The sequence below is a fragment of the Nannospalax galili genome, unplaced genomic scaffold, assembly GCF_000622305.1.
Source record: "Nannospalax galili isolate Female #2095 unplaced genomic scaffold, S.galili_v1.0 scaffold1022, whole genome shotgun sequence".
In the NCBI taxonomy this organism is placed as follows: domain Eukaryota; kingdom Metazoa; phylum Chordata; class Mammalia; order Rodentia; family Spalacidae; genus Nannospalax; species Nannospalax galili.
The window spans coordinates 1175813-1195496 of NW_008348201.1; the positions used below are offsets into that span (position 1 = coordinate 1175813).

The 19684-nt window shown below is 41.4% G+C and overlaps 1 long non-coding RNA gene across 1 annotated transcript; it reads left to right on the top strand.

Moving 5' to 3' along the window:
- The first annotated feature begins 88 nt into the window (after window positions 1–88).
- On the top strand, window positions 89–6300 carry LOC115072343. The gene is made up of 3 exons (XR_003851389.1): window positions 89–130; window positions 1047–1189; window positions 2093–6300. It is a non-coding gene; the product is annotated as an uncharacterized LOC115072343 (long non-coding RNA).
- Window positions 6301–19684: the final 13384 nt, after the last annotated feature.

Genomic DNA, 19684 nt, shown 5'->3' on the forward strand with positions numbered 1-19684 from the left:
GTTGTTTGCTTGGTTGGTTTTTTTTGAGACAGGGTCTCAGCGTGGAGCCTGGAACTCAGTATGTAGACGAAGCTGGCCTAGAACTCACAGGAATCATCCTGCCTCCACCTCCGAAGTGCTGGGCTTAAACGTGAGTGCTACCATGCCTGACTCATTTACAGATCTTAAGTAGCTCAAAGTTAAACTTTCTTCCAAAACTTAGAGTATTCTGTTAGACTTCCTACATAACTGATGCACCCCTATTAATGAGAGACTCATTTGAGAGACTCTTTGAGACAGCTCCAACATTTTATAAAAACAAGAGCTTGAAAGTAAAGGTAATAAAGACAAATGATGTAGTTAGATGTGTGGAGATGCCAAGACCACTGCAATCCTGGTTGGACGTTTAGAGCATGTCTTTCAAAGATGTTTCAATTGATTGAAAGGGTGAATGGAAGCAACACAGCACAGTGGGCTTACATTTAGGTAAGGACACATTTGGGCATGAAAACCTAAGAATGGTAGATGTGTTTCAATTCATATTCCATGATGCAGTTTACAAATATGAACATTTCCAGGGCTGGAGAGATGGCTCAGCAGTTAAGAACACTGATGGTTCTTGCAGAAGTCCTGGATTCGAATCCCAGCATCCACATGGCAGCTAACACCTATCCATAACTCCAGTTCCAGGGGATCCAACAGCCTCTTCTGTCCTCTGTGGGCATTTCATGACATGGGCACACTTACCTACATGTAGGCAGTACACATATACACATAAAAATAAAAATAATACAATATTTAAAAAATACAAATATGAACACTTCCTTTACATAAGCAACAGGTACAGTTTTTTCTTGGCCCTACCTTCTCTTCTAGTTTGCCTTCTGTTACTGTGATAAGCACCACAACCACAAGAAACTTGGGAAGGAAAGGATTTATTGCATCTTACAACTCACTGAGGGAAGAAGCCAGGGCAGGAACTCAAGGAGGAGCCTGGAGGCAGGAACTGAAGCAGAGACCGTGGAGGAAGGCTGCTTACTGGCTTCTCCGTTTCCTTTCTCATACAGCCCAGGCCCGTCTGCCCAGGGATGGCACCACCCACAGCGGTTGGGCCCTTCTACATCAAGAAAATGCACCATGGACATTCCCACGGGCCCATCTGCTGGAGGAAATTCCTCAGCTGAGATTCTCTGTTCCCAGGAGTGTCAAGGTGACAACTGCTGCTAACGAATGCCTTCTTTACTTTCCCTCTCGTTTCCCTTTATTTCCTACTTTCTTTCCTTCTATGTCAGATTGCAGTCACAGCTCCAAAGACTTCAGTTCATGCTCAGTTGGCCTCCTTGGTTTTGAGCCTATGGTGAGGCTGAATATCATGGTGGGGAACATGTGGCTGGGGAAATATGTTCCCCTCATGCAGCCAGGAAAGGGGTGGGAGGAGGAGGAAAAGGAGGAGGAAGAGAAAGGGAAATGTGCATATTTGGAATGTACAATTTGATGAGCTTTGGTAATGAAAACTATGAAGCCATTACCACAAAGTAACAAACACATACCACAGCCCAAATAGTTTTCTTGTGTCCTTTAGCAATTGCTTCCCTCTTTTTACCCCTCCACCCACCACACTCCCAGGCCAACCAATGATACCTTTGTTTCTATGGACATAATGCTTCTAGCTGCTTGGGACCTTTCTATTTGTCAAAGATGTCATTTGATTATAATAATATAATCTCTTCGTATTACTTGGGTTGAAGTTTGTTGTAATTTTTGGAGCTGTAGATTTGCTCATTTTATTCATTTGGATTAGCCATTTATTTTATATTGATATACAAAGTAATTGATTTCGTTATGATACTTTCATAGCTACACGTCATTTTACTTTGTCCTTATGTATCTGCCTTCCTGACGGCCTTTGCTATCTCCCCTACCTATCTATTGCTGATCTCCAGCTCCCACAAAATAGTCCCTCCTTCTAGTTTCATAGTGTGTGGAGTCTATATTGCTCTTTATTCCCCTTTCTCCCTTTCAAGGCTTTTCCTTCCCTCTCATGGTCCCCTTTCTATTTTTTTAAAATTATTTTTATTTTTAATTATGCATATGCATGTGTGTCTATGTGTAGGTATATGCACATGAATGCAGGTATCCTTGGGATCTTGAAGAAGGCATTGGATCGCCTGGAGCTGGAGTTATAGGAAGTTGTGAGCCTTCCAACATGGGTGCTGGGAACCAAGCTGTGTCCTCTTAACCAGTGCAAGAGCAGAATGTGTTCTTAACTGTGAGCCATCTCTCTAGACCCATCCCCTTTCTACTTTTCTCCCTCTCTCTCTCCCTCTCTCTCATGTACACACAAGTACACACATACACACACAATTATAATTTAGATCTACAGTCTTCATGTGAGAGAAAATATGTGTCCTTGAATCTGACTTATTTCACTCAATGTGATCTCAGTTGCATCCATTTTCCTGGAAATACCATGATTTATTTTTCTGTACAGCTGAATAAAATTCCATGTGTATATGCTGTAATACCTTCAGAAAAATGTCATGCAGTTTTGGGTAGAATCAAGAGTCGTTTATTAGCCAGCAGTTGAGAGAAGGTTAAATAGCTCAAAGAACTCTCAACCTCATAGGGGAGGAAGAGTGGGGTTTATAAAGCTTAAAACCATAATTACATCATGCCAGAGGCAGAGTCAATAACCGTTGTTACATTAGATCAACATAGCTACACCAAACCAGGGGTAGGTCAGTCAACAAAGAGGTTTTCAGTTAACACAGAGTTTTGGTTAGGAAAAGCAAGTTTCTCAGTATTGCAGAAACAATGAGCCTCATGGAGCTGTAGGTATAGTTGGGTAAGACGTGCTACTGGGCTAGTTGGAAGTTTCCCAGTATTGTAGAAACAATAAGACCATAGGTGCAGCCTTCATGGGACCCGTTCTGCCTGGCAGACTACAGTTAGAGTAGGGGCAGTGGCTAGGCAGAAACACAGTGAAGCAGAAGTCAGAATAAAATGGAGTCAGCTTTGCCATTTCAATACCACATAATCTTTAACCATTCATCTGTTGATGGACATCTAGGCTGGTTCTACTTCTTAGCTGCTGTAAATAGTGAAGCAATGAATGTGGTTGTGCAAGTATCTCTGTATTATGTTGACTTAGAGTGCTCCGCACACATACCCAAGAGTAGCCGGGTCATATGGTGGTTCTATTTTTAGTGTTGGGGGAGCCTCCACACTGATTTCCACAGTGAGTGCAGTAGTCTATATTTTCTTCATAAGAGTTCATCTTTTACCTTCACTCTCCCCAGGATTTGTTGTTTTTTTTTTCTTGATGAGAACCATTCTGAATGGCAAGACGAATCTTAAGACATTGTCAATTTGCATTTCCCTGATTGATGAAGGATGCGGGCCATTTTTGTTTCTTCTTTGGAAGGCTATCTATTTAGTTCATTAGTCCATTTATTCACTGGGTGGACTTTTTGGCGTTTAATTTTTGTAGTTATTTATATCCTCTGCATATTGAGCTCCTGTCTCATCTATAGTTGATCAATCCCTTTTCCCATTCTGTGGGGTGTATCTTCATTCTACTGGTGGTTTCCTTTGCTGTGCAGATGCTCTTTAATGTGATCACATTTTTGTTCATCCTTTGATTACTTTCTGTGCCACTGTTGACGTTCTTCAGAAGGTCCTTGCCTCAATCTTGAAGTGTTTTGTTTATGTTCTCCCCTGAAGTTTCAAAGTTTCAGGTCTTCTAGTAAGGTTTTTAATAAGCTAATGTTTTCTGTTATCCCTAAACAAATAGCACACAGATATATCATTTGTTTTAGCATTATTTTATTATCATCTAGATAATCATTTCTGGATTTGTTCCTATTGATTAAATTTCTCTTCATTATATACCATATTTTTCTATCTTTGCCTACTGGGTAATTTTTAATGAAATGGTAGTGTGGATTCTAACTTGTTACATCTGGATATGCTTGTATTTTCATATTCACTGTTGGAATTTAGTATGGGACTCAGTTATTGACTTGGGAAATGAGCTCAACCCTTTTGAGGAGTTCCTATTATGCACTGCGTCATAAGTATCTATTCAAGTCATATGTCTATTTTGTATTAGATTGTTTAGCTCTGCATTGATGACGTAAGCATAGTCACACATGCATATATATGCACACACATGTGTGTATATATGTTGAAGATCTCTTTTCCCGGCATGTAGCATGTTTTTTACTCACTCCCAAATCTCTGTTCCTAAAAGCAACATAATAAACATTTCTCTCCTAGAACATGTTTTTCTGTGTTGCAATAGGAAGATAAATGGCTGTTTAAGAAGACGAAGGTCTAATGTTGAACTTTCCATTCCTAGTTCCTGGGTAAAGAAGTTCACATCTGCCCTTCCTGGAATTTCTTCAATCATAGCACAACCATGTCATCCATCCAGCTTGCTGCTGAGATTGATGGATTCTGAGTGTGGAAAAGTAGAGATGAGTGTTCCCTGCATGACATGTGTTTACCTAGAGTGGGCCACATAAGGTAGTACAGAAAGAAAAAAATCCCCAGAGATCACTCACCAAAACCATCATAAAATAAATTTGCCAGTGTTCCTGGTTATTAAAAACGTAGATTTGAAGAATGTTTATTCAGACATGAAAACACCTAGAGGAATACTTTCCTAGAAATATGAATCATCCATTACTTTGACTTTTCATTTAAGAAAGGAAATGAATATTTCTGTCTAAATGCATCCAATGGGAGCATATTATATTGGCTATTTGTATTTCAAAGGGGAAAGAATTAATTAAATGTCTTCAATTTAATCATCCCATATTAGATAGCTTCCATGTCTCTGCCTAAATTATTTACAAATATTCACTGTATCTACATTGTAATCATTGGAGATTCAACCCTTTATTTTACCTAACCTACATCCTAGATAACATTAATTTGTTTACCCACCCAGAATTGTTGGCCAATGCCATGAGCTGAGCAGTAGGATACAGAACGTGCTACACTAGGTAGTTTCTCACCCAAAGGAACTTATCATGTGAGTAAATAAGCAACTTTATTCACTATCCTGAACACTAGTAACGCCTTTCCACAGTGGGCGCTGGTGGTCTACCCTGTCCTAGTCTGCTGTAGCCTGAAGGATGAGATGAAATTTTAAAATGCTGCATATTAACATATAATAAAGTCTGTGAAGTCACTCTGTGGCATTATTGTCTTTTCCAAATGAACACTTCCAAGCATTAAGTGTAATTGTGTTTAATCTGAATGTAAAATTTGGAAGAAGCAGGGAAAAATAAATCTGTAGAGAATACACCAGATCCTTACAAAAGACTGTATAAACGAAGGAGTGTTTTACCAGTAATCATCACCATCATCAGCATCACCATCATCACCATCATCATCAGCATCATCACTCAAACAGTCATTATTTATGCATCACTTCTGTCCTGGTGACCTATGTATGTTGAAACTTAGTACCCATAATGACTCTGTTGAAGGTCTTGCTGCTAGTGACTGGTATAGCAAGGACTCGATCAAAAACTATTATCTCCCTAAAGGCATGCTTTTGCTACTCTGCTAGGGTCTCTAGAGACTTTTGTGGATAGTACATACCAACCCAGTAAAGTGGAAATCAAGCTGCTCTCTGAAGGTGGAACTTAAGCACAGAGGCCCTCAAGGGACATGCCCAAGGTTCTGGCAGACAGACAGAGGTCACAAGGGATATGTTCAAGTCTGACAGACAGGATGGCTGCTACCTAGAAACTAAATGGATGTTAAAATGCTAGATAATTTAAAGACTATGAAAGTTGTTATTCAGAAAGCTCAAGTCTGAGGACCTAGGAAGAATACTCAGAGGTTAAAGTGGTGGGGAGTGGTGAGCAGCCTGGAGGTGTTGCTTGGTGCCTTCCATTCATTACGTTAGCTGAGCAACATGAAACCAAACTTGAACATATCATCGCTCTTGGTAGGTTGAAGATAGCTGAGATTTGTCACCCCAAATATGCAAATTTAACATAAAATTATTTTGAGTTGAAGACAATTGAGAAACAACATATTCAGAAAAACTCTCTACTGTTTCCTTGTGTATCTAAAAGCAGGACATAAATTTCCTTTGAGAGAGAGGGCTTCAAACCATCAAGAAGAGAACAACTTCAGCACTGGGATGGGGAGTCACAAGAACAAGACCTTACCCCCAGCTTTCTTTATATATTTCCTAGTCACTTCCCACAAATTTACCATTATTTGTAAACTTTTTATTGAATTTTTGTGTATTTCATACAGAGCATCTTAATCATCTTTATACCCCCTTCCCCACTGGCACCCTCCCATAGCCTCTGCCCCCCACTGGAATTCATGCATTCTGTCATTTTTGTTAAGGTCCATCGTGTCAAGTTAGTGTCCCCAGATGTCCCTCAGTGCAAGTTCATCAACTGAGGTCTAGTCATCTTATCTAGAGTCCCTCCCTTTAAGAAGATCAGCTCTTTTTCACCCAGCAGTAACCAGGTGCCAATAATTCTTCCATTAAGGTTGGGGCTGCTGCCCATTTCCACAGTTCTCTGCTGGGGTTTTGTCTGCTTGACTTTGCATGGGTCTTGTGGATGCTGTCATCAATACTGTAGGTTTGTATGAGAAGGGCTTCCATGTGGTTGTGCACCTCCTCCCTGGCTCTTAACAATTTTCCACCCCTTCTTCCACATGGTCCCTGAGCCTGCCCAAGGACCCACACTCTGCAGCCTCTTATTCTCTATGCTTTGGTCATTTGTGACCTTTTGTGTTCCTGGCCCTCTGTTACATGAGGGAGCTTCATTGATGAGAATTGAGAGATGAGTCAGTGTTCTCTTTGTCTCTTGTTCTATGTTCCATGAGCCACAGTCTAGAGGTTGCATTGAAGATGTGCCACTTATGCCTGGACAATTCACAGACAATGTCCATGTGCGGACCAGTTGTAGAACTCTGTAATAATCTGTCTGTTGAAAAAGAAGCTTCTTTGATGGGTGGTGACTGGGATACTTGTCTGTAAATATAAGGATCCATATTTTGCACATAGTAAGAAATCACATTAGTCTAGGGAGGTGACAGCCTTGGGGTTTTCTCTAAGATCCATGACCTAAAGCCCTTTCTGTTGGTCTAATCATGTCACAATGCAATGCTCTTTGTTAAAAAGGTATGTATGGCCCAGAGTCTTCCCGTCCCTTTGAGCTTCCCTCCTCATGTGAAGCTCCATGTGCTTATAAAAATATTAATATCAATAAAAATTGTATCCTTTTCCCTGTTAATGTCTTCTGTCAGTTTCTCTCATAGACATTCTAGATCCTAGACTTTTCTCACATGATAGGTAACACCTATAATGAAGAAAACATCTCACTGGATGGTAAAGAATCTGTCTTACTGTGGACGTGGAATATCTCTGTGAGTAAAAAGAGTCTACAGAAAATCTTAGGGATTTGACTTTCTGATCAGCATAATAAAAGCATAATGTTAGAGAAGAACTGCAAATAGCTCTCAATTCTTGACTAGAGGGCTTTGTCAAAGAAGATAGAGAACTATAGGCACCATGATCAATTCTAATGTCTGTACCAGACACTGGAGTCATTCCAATACATGTGCAAAACATGTGTCACCAATGAAATCATAGTTGGATAGAAGTTCTACATTTAGTGAATCAGTTCATAGCCTGGAATGGGATTATTGATATAGGCTATAAAATCCAGCATATTCTAAATTCCACCAGGGGAGAAAGTGTTCAAATGCCTGAAGAAGATATATGTATAGGGGAAACAAAACCCCAGACTCCTGAAACAGCATAGGCTATTGCCAAAGCCTTGATTGCTTCCCATAATTTGAAGGTAAAACCCTACTGCTGAACATAGACCTTACTTCAGACATAGGCCTTAGAGCAATCAAGCTGGAGCAGACCTGGAAGCTTCCTCCCTAAGCTAGCTCTTGAGATATCAGAGAATACTATGCAAGCTGCCAAGGGAGAAAACCAATCAATGGTCTTACCCAACTGTAAGGTCTAAAACACAACAATGACAGGTCCACCAAACTATTGCTATTGGTACAGTAGTGGTACTTTTACCTGTGGGGTAATCAACAGCTTTCTAATTAGAATTAAGGCCTGCTCAATGGGAGGGAACTTATATATGGTACTCTAAACATAGCCAAATACACATAGCCGGAGAGGTCATAGATCCTAGAGAAAAACTTTCTTTTGCACATCCCTAAACCAACATAATTTCTAACCATATTCTAAATATGCATTCTTATGTTACAAACAAGTGTACCTCTCACCATTCATTAAAGAAGTTCCTTTTTGCAACAAAGGGAGACTAACACAGAGTTCCACAACCAGTCAAATGCAGAGAGTAATTGTCTGTGAGATGCTTAGCTCTAAGTGACACATTTTCGATGCTACCTCTACACATAACATGAACACATCTTTCAATGCGCACCAGAGAGTTTTCCTCATGTGCTTGATGGTAATTAACCCACAACTGGCCAATTTGCAGATAAGAAGATGGCATAGAATGCTCATCCCTGATTAGGACACCTATTTCAAACTTCTGCCTACGGTGGAAAGACTGTAAGAGTCAGAGGTGGTGGATGACCACAAGGAAACAGAGTTTTCCAGGCAGATGGCCAGTTACATCTATGAACTCACAGCAATGGTGACAGCATGCACAAGTCCTATGCAAGCTCAAACCAGACAAAATCCCAACAGAGACATGGGGAAGTTGGTAAGAAATCAGAACCCAACCTAAGGAACTTTTCACAACTGCTGTCTACTAAGAGGGAGAAATGCAATCTTTTATAGGAATGGGACTTTGGGTGTGTTAACCTGGCTTCAGTGGGTGCGTCCATGTGGAATACATTGAATTCAGTGGGCGTGACAGTGGTGGGAGGTGTATACAGGGAAGGGGATCTAAATACCATCAAATCACATTGTACGAAAATCACAAAAATTCAATAATAAATTTTAAAAATAGGAAGAGAAGCAATAACCTTCAATCCACCAGGGCTGTTGTCATGGTTTAGATGTGACAGATCCCTTAAAATGTCTCATGTGTTGAAGATTTGATCCCTAGCTGGTGGTGCTATTGGGGATGATGGAACATGAGGGCATTGACAGCATCCATATATTAATCCACTGATAACTTCATTGCTCAAGGGGCTACTAGGTGATGGGCCAATTTGGAGGAAGTAGGTCATTGGTGATGAACTTAAAGAGTATTTCTTGTTCCACCTCTCCCTCTCCTTTGCTCCCTGTCTTCTATGAGGTGACTGGCCTACTCTCCCACATGCCCCCACCACCATGATGGTCCATTTTATTTTAGACCAAAATGATGGAGCCAGCCACCGAGGGGCTGTACCCTCTGATGTCATGAACCACACACTGTCCTTCTTTTAAACAGTCTTCTCAGACATTTTGTCATAGCAACTTAATATGACCAATATAAACACATCATTCCATTTTATCTTCTGTTGTCCAAAAACTATATGACAAAAATTAAAATGAAATGAAAAAATTATGCTTGGGTGTTGTGAGAGACAGGCTTGAGCCTAGGGTGATATTGCAACTGTCAGGGTCACATGGTTTCCAGGAATCCAGGCTCTATAATCTGAAACCCAGTATGCTAATGAGGCATCCTACCCTCTATTCTGTGATACAACATTAAGCCTGTTATGCTAATAGGATGATGCTAATAAGATGTCCTACTTGCTGTACTGTGATAAGATGCTAAACCTGTTATGCTAATAAGGTATCCTACTTGCTGTGCTGTGATTGGACCACCACCCCTATAAAAGCTTGTGCTTTCCTGCAATAAAGCAGACCTGTGTCATTGAACCTGGTCTCCTGTGTGTGAATGTGGCTCCGCTGACACAGTCTCCTCACAAGCCCTGGGGTCCGGGACCGGGCAGAAGCAGCAACGACAGGAGGCAGCACAGGGCAAACAAAAGAGCCTTCTCAGCACCAGGTGAGCAGAAGAGCGATCTCAGCCCAGGGCGAGCGGAGGAACAGCCTCGACACCCATGAGAACAAAGGAGCGGCACCCACAAGAATGGAGGAGCGGCCGCCGCTGGCAGTGACCACAGGGTGTTACAGGTACTTATCAAAAAATAAAATATTATTTTGATAAGTACCTGTATATATATATATATATATATACACATGCACACAGACACACGCACACAGACACAGTCACTGTTTCTTGGTTCTAATGATTAAACCAGACTAATAGGTTCTCCTGAAAGGAAAATTGATATATCTTTGAGGAATCAATTTAATGTCACCAAAAACTTGTTTTCAGTACTCTAATAATGGGCATAAAGTTCATCCAGTATGAAACAATTTATTTAAATATGACCATAACATGTTGCATTTAGAGCCTCAGAAAGTTGTTCACACATAGTTCACTGCCTCCTCTTTATCCCAGATACAGATGTAATTTATGTAGAAATAGGCATTAACATAAGCCACTCAGCAAGGACATGCTTTCATTTGCATAATGTTCTTTGAGAGGAAAGTAGTAAATCGATTTCAACCTGTTTGGGCCTGCATCCAAGTAATGTACAGACCTGTTTGAGGAGAACCAATTTTGAAATTTGTAAAAGAGGTCATATGAAATGCATTATTCAATTAAGTAAAGTTATTTATACTTTATTATAGAATACTGTACCATCTTCTGGATGAATATAACTAATTAAATTTCACTTGGTATGTGATTTTTAGCAAAATTAGAAAATGAAAATTCTATAAGGAATTCTTCAACAGCACCTAAAATGACAGCAGCCCGGTGGGAACGACTGCACCCAGCAAGCTGGGCAGCTATCCTCAGACTTTCCTCTCCAGCTGTGGCTGTGCAATGTCTGCATCGCAGCAGCAAAGCATCCCTGATATACTCTCCAGTCCCAAGGGGTCGTCACTAAGCACCGACGCACTAACAACCCTAAATGAGCTCAGTAGATTGCACACACACACATACACACACACACACACACACACACACACACACAAGAAGTGCTCATAAAGCTGAAAAAGAGTGGAGGGGGCATGGGAAGAGTTGGAGGGGAGAGGGGTGGAAATGATATAAATACAGTGCTTAGCCATGATACTCTCAACAAATTAAAAAAAAATTTTAAAGACACACCCTTAATCTCAGAATTCAGAAAGCAGAGGCAGATGGGTCTCTCTAAGTTTGAGGCCAGCCTGGTCTACGTAGTAAGTTTCAGCCAACCTGGACTGCATAGTGAGACCCTGTCTCAATAAAAACATGAAATGAAAGTTTAAAACCAGCAGTCTTACTAAGGACTCAGATCACACAGAAAACTCACATGTATTGTTTGTCTATTGTCCAAGAAGTAACAAGCTAATGTTGAGATCAAAAGGGTTGCAGCACTTCCCTGGGCACAGAGAGAAAGTGAAAGCTAGTTGGAAGAGGCCTGGCCACACCTCTGTCTTTAAAAAAGCACCAGAACAAGTCTACATCAAATCCTCTTCTCCACAGCCCACGGTGAGGTTGAAAGTCCAGCGGCAAAGCTGGCTTAGAACTGTGCTAGTCTTTGGTCTTGGGCATGAGGACAGGAAACCTACCCATGTCTGTGTGCTTCCACTGCACCTCTCAAATGTGGATCAAATCATAACAGACCTTGTCCAATGGTATGTTGGAGGAACCAAAGACTTTAGATAGTGTTTCAAGTCAAATGTGCATTCGCTCGCCTAGTATAATAAAATGGTTAGTTAAAAAAGAAACCTTCCTATATGTGACCACTCCTATCCCTCACTAAAGCGTCACGTATTTCTTTTTTATTTTTCACCCAAATGTTCTGACCTCGTATTGACACAGTCTTGAGTACTTTATATCAGTCAGTCATTGACTGAGCCTTGATATTGTTGATAGGAACTTAATCTTTTGAAGACCACTCATCATTTCTCCAAGGCACTTTGGTCAAATTAATACATGTCCATGTTTAAATAATGTGTCTTTTTCAGAAACAAAGCAACAAAATATCTTTGTTGTAAGGAAAAGTCATTTTAAAACACTTCTTCATTTGCTTGAGTTGAACAGTAGCCCTTAAATAAGAGGAAGAAGTTGGACAAGTGTGACTGTAAAAAGGCAGTTTTCAGGCACCCATCCATACAGTCTGCTACTAAATGCTACTGGCTGACAAGCTTCCACTTCAGGCTGATGCTGTTTACTGAATTCTCAGCATGGTCACTCTTGAGAAGGGAGCTGAGATTGAACAGCAAAGAAAACAGATCGGTCTGAGAAACAGAAGTTTCTAACCATCATTTGAGCAGGAATTAAGCCTCCATGAGTCATGGGCATTGCTGGAGTTGACTAGCCCACTGCTACTCTGAGGTCACTCTTCCCAGTATGAAACTCCAGTTATCAGGGGCTAGTATGAGGCAGCTGAATTCCAAGGAACCTGTTAATATAGGGGAATGATAGGAATAAATGCCAAATTGAAATTCGCAGAAGAAACATCTGAAAGAAATCACTGCAAAGCCGAGCACATGTAGGTAGAGCTGGCCAAATTGGACTTTGGGAAAACTGAGAACAGGATGAGATAAATGCAGGGGACTGGTATCAGGTCAGAAGCCTTCCCCTACACACCCAAGGACTTGAAGACAGGTACAACCAAGCATCTAGAAAAGCCCACCAAGCCTTTCCCTTTAATTGTTTATTTATTAGGGAGGTTTTACCAGCTAGCCCTGCTAAGCTGCCCTGTTTGTTTACAATGTGTGTTCACTTAAGAATGGATTTATAAACACATCTCATTTGCCAAGGCTGAAGCACTCCAGCACTTTTACAAATACACAATCCAGGCATCATTTGAAAACTGAACTGTTGTCCTGACGAGATGATTTCTGACAAGTCTCTGTGGGATTTCCTGCTCCAACATCATTTGAATAGGTGATAACCACACGTCATTCAGGAAGAATGGCAATGTATGCCTGTGCTCATTCCAAAAAGCATCCTGTCCTGACTGGGGCAGATAACAGAAGTGGAGCATTTGCATAATGCCCAGGGTGCCTTGGGTTCAAATACCAGCACAACCAACAAAACAAAGCAAATCCCATAAAATTGGGGGTACAGTGCCTTTCCAGTAGCTCTGTCTTAGATGGTGTCTTATTGAGAAGAATCCTGTCTTATCTTGGAAATTTCTTTTTAGAAGTGCTTCGGGCCCTCTCTTAACAGGTGTACGGTTCCCGGTTCCGGTGCCAGAGAGCAGGTCCTATGCTCTCACCACCATCTTCTCGATTGCCGAGGCATGGCCTGCTGCCCAGAGGCAGGTCAGCTTAGATGCAGCGGCTGGCTTTAAGTAAGGACTGGATTTTATACAGTTTGGAGTTGATTTACTTGATAAAATGGCTTCAAGTAACATTTTCTCAGTCACTGGAAGGAACAGAACCTTAGCGAGGACTGACTTAGACTCCCTGCCCTCACAATGGCTTCACACAGCTACACTCCTCTTTCCTTCAGAATATTTTAAAACATTTTTATTTTGTTATTTTTATTTTTATTTTATATGTATGTGCATATTGCCTGCATGTAGGTAAATGCACCCTTGTCGTACAATGCCCACAGAGGACAGAAGAGGCTGTCGGGTCCCCTGGAACTGGAGTTACTACGGACAGTTGTTAGCTGCCATGTGGGTGCTGGGATTCGAACCTGGGTCTTCTGCAAGAACAGCCCCTATTTTGTTATTTTAATATGTGTATGTTGTGTGTCTGGGTAGGTAGATGTAAGTGCTGGTGTCTGCTGAGGCCAGAGGCATCACATTCTGAGGAGGTAGAGTTACAGGCAGTTGTGAGCTGCCCAGTGTGGGTGCTGGGAATCAAACTCAGGTCCTTGACAAGAGTAGTATGTGTTCTTAACCACTGAGCCATCTCTCCAGACTAAGAAGTTTTAAATCATAGAGATCCATTTTAGGTTTAGCTGAACATTTTTAACTAAGTTCTTGTAGACCCATCTTAAACATTATAGAAAAATATGCTTCCATTCGAGTTGATACAATTCTGCCTTTCATTTCTCACCTGGCGTGGCTTCTCCACCATCACTCAGGTGTCAATCACTATAGTTATTACATCTCCCTGACTCCTACTGCTTCCTTCATAACAAGGAAGAAATTAGATTGTTATTATTAATAAGATTATAACCGTTATTTATTAAGTACCTACTGTGTCTGGCACTGCTCCAAGCACTTTACCTGTGTTATTTAACTCTCACAAAACACCCTGAGGTGCTTTTCCATTGTAAGGTGACTAGTGAACAAGAGGCCTATTTAAGATATTAGAGTATTCGTCTTTCAAACTCCAGCTAATACTCCCTAGCACCAAGCAGCTGTGGTATGGTGCAGTCTGCCTCCAGGTCACTACCTACATCCAGTCACTACTGATTTGAACGTCTACTGTCTTAGTTTGGGCTGCTGTCACAAAATGCCATAGATTTGGTGACTCAGGCAACACAAGTTAACTTTGCACAATTCACCCTCAGCTGAGGGCACTAACTAGTATGCTTAAGTTCTAGTGAGAACGCTCTTCCCGAGTCCCTTACTGGGTCCTTGCATGGTATAGCAGCAGGCTGCCTCATGTCTCTTTGTATAATCTCATCATGAGTTCCATACTGTTTCTTGTATGTTTGAAATGTCAGTATGGTTGACTCATTATTGAAGTAAAGAATCTTTCGGTACTTTTAATGAATGGTGTCGGAGGTCTAGCTTAATAAACTTTTCCTTGAATCAGCACTTGATTTTATTAATCTCTATTTCTAATTTACTTTTTGTTTTATTCATTTCGTTTCTATCTCTATTTCCTTTATCTATATTTTGTTTTCTTTCTTCATTTCTTGAAGTTGCCAGTTTCTTTTGAGCTTCCATGTTGAATAATTTGCTTATTTACCTATTTTTCTTTTTAAATTATTTTTATTTTATGTGTATGAGTGCATTGCTTGCATGTATGTAACTGCACCCATGTTATTCAATGCCTATGGAGGTCAGAAAAGGTTGTCAGATCCCCTGGAACTGGAGTTACAGACAGTTGTTAACCACCATGTGGGTGCTGGGAATCGATCCTGGGTCCTCTGCAAGAGCAGCGAGTGCCCTTAACCACTGAGCCATCTTTCCGGCCCCTGCTTATTTATTTTTAACCTTCATTACCATATAAATATATTTAAAGAGAACAATTCATTTAAATATAGATGGAACTTTAATTTGAATCCAAAACACTCATAAATGCATTATGGATACATTTTATTTCATACACTTTGAAATTTTTGTTGACTTGTCATCTTTGAATTCAGGTGACATACACTTTTAAATATCTCTACACATCACATGGTTCTACCTGTCAATGTTTCATTTGTTATTTTAATTTATTATATCTAGTGTGGGGGTAGGCATGCATGTGTCATATCATGTGAAGATTAGAGAACTAATTGTGATACTCTGTTTTCTCCTTTCACCATGTGGGTCTTAGGGATTGAACTCACAGCACCAGTCTTGGCAGCAAGCTCCTTTACTCACTAAGCCATCTCACCAGCCCTTCATGCTTTATTATGTTTCAGCTTTAGCAGTGAAATGTGGGCACTAAATGTAAGACAGTCAAGAAGACAAGAGAAAGCAACATGGCTCGGTATAAGGTTGAAAAATAGTGGAAATGTGGAATAGCTGAGCAGGAAAGAGTAGAGTTAGTGGTCTAGAAATGGGGTGTTTATGACTGATACTATAAAGCAGTTGCAGTTACCAGAAACAACAGGCTAGGGAAAAGTCCCTAGCAGGGAGTGTTGAGGTGGAGCGAAGGAGTCACAGCTTTGGAAGGCCCGATGTCGTAAGTATTCTCCACAAAGACTGAAACCACATGACTAGCCAGGAGCTGGATCTTCACAGAGTGACAGTGTGAGTGGCTGGGTCTTGCAAGAAAAATAGAGGGCTGGCCTGAAAAGTCAGCTAGGGATGTTTGTGGAGGAGGATAGAACTGGACCAAAGGTAACAGTGCAATGCTAGGTCAACATCTACCGAATACTGGGTTCCAGAGTCAGAGGAGTGTGAAATAAAAGTGCTGCCATTTGGGCTGGAGAGATGATTCAGTGGATAAGAGCACTGGCTGTTCTTACGGAAGACCCAGGTTCAATCCCAGCACCCACACGGCGGCTGACAACCATCTGTAACTCCAGCTCCAGGGGATTCAATGCCTTCTTCTGACCTCTGTGGGTACTGTATGACATGGGTGCACTTATACACATGCAAGCAATACACTCATACATATAAAACTAAAAAATGGAAAAAAGGAAATGCTCCCACTTTAGAAGACTGGGGAGACCTGGCTGCCCTCAGGGAACATCAGGTTTCAGTGAGAGCCTGAGTTAAAAGGTAGGTGAAGAGAAAAGGTCAAGGATATGAGGGATTTGCTGAGGCTGATCTATGACACATGGAGGGACCAGTAGAAGGGTGCTAGACTTTAGGAAACGAAAGCCGAGGAGATAGCTCAGTGGGTAAAGTGCTTGCCTTTAAGCATGAAGACCTGAGTGCAATCCCCAAAACACACGTGCTGGCAATCCCAGTGGATATCCAAGGTTCTCTGGCCAGCCAGCCTAGTACAATTCGTGAGCGAGAGACCAATGAAAGAGCTTGCCTCAAAGGATGACACCTGAAGTTGTCCTCTGACTTTCAAACACTTGTGCACACACACAGACACTAACACAAACAGACACATACATGTGCGCAGTCATGAACACAGACATTAAAAAATAAACTTAGGAAAGGGGTCAGAGAAGGGGGATAAAGCGATAATAAGTTAGGGGAAAGGAGAATTAAGGAAGTCCTGGGCCAACATAACACCAACATGGTGAAAATAAAGGACAGAATGAGATTAAGCCTTACTTCCTGCATCAGGCTCCAGCAAACCACAATAAAAACCAAAACAGAGTGAAGAGAGGGAAAGTTCCTCGTCCCCATCTGGAACTAAGCTGTCCATCTGACAGTCATCAGTCTTCACACATCAGATTGAGGATGCAGTCACAGACTTACCAAGGAGGCACCTTCCCTCTGATTTAACTCTTGCACAAAGCAGGCAAGCTTCCTTGACTGGACATTAGCTGATCAGTTTTGTCACAGACGCTCACAGTTTTGTCCTGCCTCACACTGAAAGCAGCTTTGACATGACCAATCTGGTTCTGTGGCTTCCTCATTTGCTTTTTCTTTACTGTCTTCAGATCTTTTCTGTCTGTGAAACCAGGCATTCTACTTGACTGCTTGGAATACACACTATGTTTTATGAAATGAAATGTTGCCTGTTTGTAGACTCAAAAATAAAACCACATGGAGTCTTGAATCCAAATTATTGTAACTTTATCCACTGACACTGTGTTCCTAAAAGAGATATATAGGGAAGCCACAAAAAGGCAGAAGGGAAGAATGAGCCTTGTTTTTACCTGTAAAAGCAATACAAGACTTACTGGAAACTCAAGTTTTTATGATCGTTATTGTGTTTATTTAAAATTTTTATTTCTGGGCTAGAGAGATGCCTCAGCAGTTAAGACTACTGGCTGCTCCTGCAGAGGACCTGGGTTCAATTCCCAGCACCCACATAGTGGCTAACAACTGCCAGTAGCTCCAGTTCCAGGTGATCCAATGCCCTCGTTTGACCTCTGTGGGCACTGCAGGACACAGGTGCACTTAGATGTTTGCAGTTATAACACTCATACACATAAAATAATAAATGAAATATTTAAAAGTTTTTTTTTTTCTTTTCTTCCAATGATTCTGCTCTGAGGTTACATGTTGCTTAGATTTTTTTATTTGTACTTTAATAAGAGTCAAAGCTCAGGTCTGTGCTCACATCAGGAGAGCAGCTCCAGGTACAGGGCACTGTATTTTCCGTCTCTAACCAAACAGTTCCTTGTGCTGGATCACTTTTAAACCCCTGAATAGTAGTAGTAGTAGTAGTAGTAGCAGCAGCAGCAGCATCAGCACTCTAGCCAAAACCTGCCCCTGGCAAGAATCACAGACTTGGCTATTGAGAGCAAGACAGGAACTAAGGGCCTAAGACTCGGGCTCTCAAACGGCCTCTACACTCTCTGGTTCTCTGGCTAGAATACTTTTCCTCCACCTTTTCTTCTCCCTCTCCCTCTCTTCTGAGGGAAACTCCAAGTTCCCAGTCTCAGGTTCCTAGAAACTTGTTCCTTTGTTTCAAGGCATGTGTCACCATTGAAATCCATATCCTTTATCTTGATTGTTTGATTTGTAACTGCATTCCTAGAAGCCTGAAAGCTTCCTGAGGGTACAGCTGCTAATGGTTGTTTATCAGATTATCTTCAACATCTATGAAGCATGAGGCTCACAGTATGAACTTAAACAAATAAATGGATGAATTATTTAAAAGTTAGCAAATGACTCTTAGGACAGTTTCCAAGGAAGATAAAGAATTGATAATTTTCTTTTCTTAAATAAAGAAGATGATTGGACTTGAGACTAGCTTATTAGAATTAGCCCTGTCTATGCCAAGGAGCATCCTAGAAGGATACACTCATCTACCTCTATCAATCAGTAACTTGTTTTTACTTCTAGAAACAATTCTAACTAGATACTTGGAGTGTGATAGAAGTCAATAACAACTTAAAAGATATCTTATACAACCTGCAGGCCTCTCTCTCTGGGGTAAGTCAATCATGCCCTCCATGCCTTGACTCCCCTAGCCTCATTCACCCTCCCACTCCCCCACATGTCTCTCCTCCTAACCTGGGTCCTGTCCCATTCTTTGTCTGAGTGCCCCAGATACCAGGGGAACCACCACTGCTTCCAGATCCTTTGCATCCAGACCAACGCAGTTCCTTCTTGGGTTCTCAGGAGCCCTCTGGGACTGGTCCTGCCCTCACCTCCCTCTGCTTACCTGGGCTTCAAAACCTGCCAGCCTCTTTCTTGGAGGCCAGGGCTGACCTTTCCTTTCATGATCCTTTGCATCCAGACCAACCCAGCTCTCAGTGCAGTCCCCAGGAGCCCTTGGGACCGCTTCCTGCCCCCATCTTCCTTTGCATCTCTGGGTGGTATGGCCACCAGCTGCCCTAGACCAGCATCTTTCCTGGGCCCGGCTCCCAGGCCAGTCTAACCCCCAAATTCTTGAGGCCAAAATCTTTCCTAGAGGGATCCAGACCTTAGGAGAAAGCCTAAGAGCATTTGATCCTCATCTGACTTGGGCCTCTGTAGGAACTCCTGAAGACAAAAGCAATCTGGCCACTCCAATATAAAATCAAAAGAGAGAACCAGAAGCTTAGAGGAATCAGCTTTTCATGCCCAAAAAGTAAACCACAAAGACACATAAAGTTCACAAAAAGAAGCAGACCTAAACTTGAAGGCTTGAGTCTCACACAAGAATCAGAAACTACAAAAGAAATTCACATGTTAAAGTCACGGAGAAAAAGTAATAACATGAAAAACCAAAATAACATATCCCCACCAAATAGCAATAGACCTCTGGAAGAGGATAATGAGAACCCCCTAGAGATAATGTAGAACATGGAACTCAAAAGAACAATTACAGATGATAGAGAAATATTTGGTAGGTGAAAGGGTAGGTAGGTGACCGAGAGGATAAAGTTTTCATGACAGAATATCATGTACAGACCGACTTAACAGCAGATCTTCTTCCACAGCAGCACAGGTGCTCCTAAAGTCACCCTCCCTGGAATCTGGCATCTTCCTGTGT